Source organism: Neovison vison, chromosome 11, assembly GCF_020171115.1.
Source record: "Neovison vison isolate M4711 chromosome 11, ASM_NN_V1, whole genome shotgun sequence".
In the NCBI taxonomy this organism is placed as follows: Eukaryota; Metazoa; Chordata; class Mammalia; order Carnivora; family Mustelidae; genus Neogale; species Neogale vison.
In genome coordinates, this window is record NC_058101.1 from 78,663,834 (window position 1) to 78,665,150 (window position 1,317).

At 32.5% G+C, this 1,317-nt stretch overlaps 1 pseudogene; it reads right to left on the minus strand.

Moving 5' to 3' along the window:
• Nucleotides 1-323: 323 nt before the first annotated feature.
• On the minus strand, nt 324-455 carry LOC122890612 (annotated as a pseudogene).
• Between the last annotated feature and the right edge of the window lie 862 nt (nt 456-1,317).

The window sequence follows — 1,317 nt, forward strand, 5'->3', positions numbered from 1 at the left end:
ATCTATAACACATAGTCCTCATTGTATATAATGTTCTATATTATTAATATATAATAATTAACATAAATATTTTAATATAACTACTAAATATTAGTGGTATATCATGGAAAAGTTGCTTAACTCTTATTTTTCTTTCTTAAATCAAAAGTATTAAACCAGTCTGATTTGCCCAAAGACTTATCTTAACTATGTGAACTTGGGTGCTACACTGTATCTGAGAAAGCAGTTAATGTAAAAAAAAAAAAAATCTTCTTAAAAGTCTAACACATTTGGAACATAAAAAGTTCATTTTTAAAATTTTCTTTTAATTTATGTAATATTTAATCTATGTAGATGCTTATTTATCTCCACAATCCAGTCAGAACACATGATCTCCTTTATTAATACCTATTAATTAGCAATAATCGCGCCTCGGATAAACCTCATTGGCTACGATACTGCCACTGCGCAAAGCTATTAATAACTATTAGAAGTAAGAAAATACTTCACACTCATCAAGCAGAGGTAAATACTTTTCTGAATTGCAGCTATCACATACATACACATAGAGCTTATTGTAAAATTCAGCCATAGGTCAAAAGAAAACACAAAAATTCACCTGACCAAATTTCAGAGTAATTCTCCTTTCCAGGGAGCATGGAAGTCTTAACTGGTTTTCATTCAGAGGTAGACAAACATCCAAACATATGAAAAGACTGAAATACTTAGATTATCTTTTATCTCTTCCATTAGAGACTTGATCTCCCCATCCAGTGAAAAGAGCACCTAATCTCCATTACCCCAAATTCCCAATCACAGCTGCCACGGATAGAAAGGAGTGTAGTACTAAATGTTTGTGAATTGGAAAAACTCACTCACACAGACACAGAATCATTACAAAACAGACAGACATAAACACACAAACAAAGAGAATCATCAAAGTCATAGCTCTACTGCCACATGGGATTCATTTTCAAAGCTAAGAAAATGCATGCCTTAATCTAAACAGTTTTATACAGCAGTGAAGATACATAATGAACTTATATCAAGTATTTTATTCAATTCGTAATTAGGAGACCAGTTAATGGTTAAAACCAGCACACGTGAGACTTTGACTTACAGAGGTCTATATTCCCTGCTGGGCAAAATTGATATCTAGGAGCAGGAATCATTTGCATTTTCTGAGGGCAGGAAAAATCTTCATTGTTTAAGTTTACTATAATTTAACTTTGGCCTTACAAGGTTGTAAAATAGCCTGGGCACTAGCATATCAATCTAAAATATATATCCCTGTGGAATTACAATTTCTGGAGGATCTGCCAGAAAATGCTTAGCATT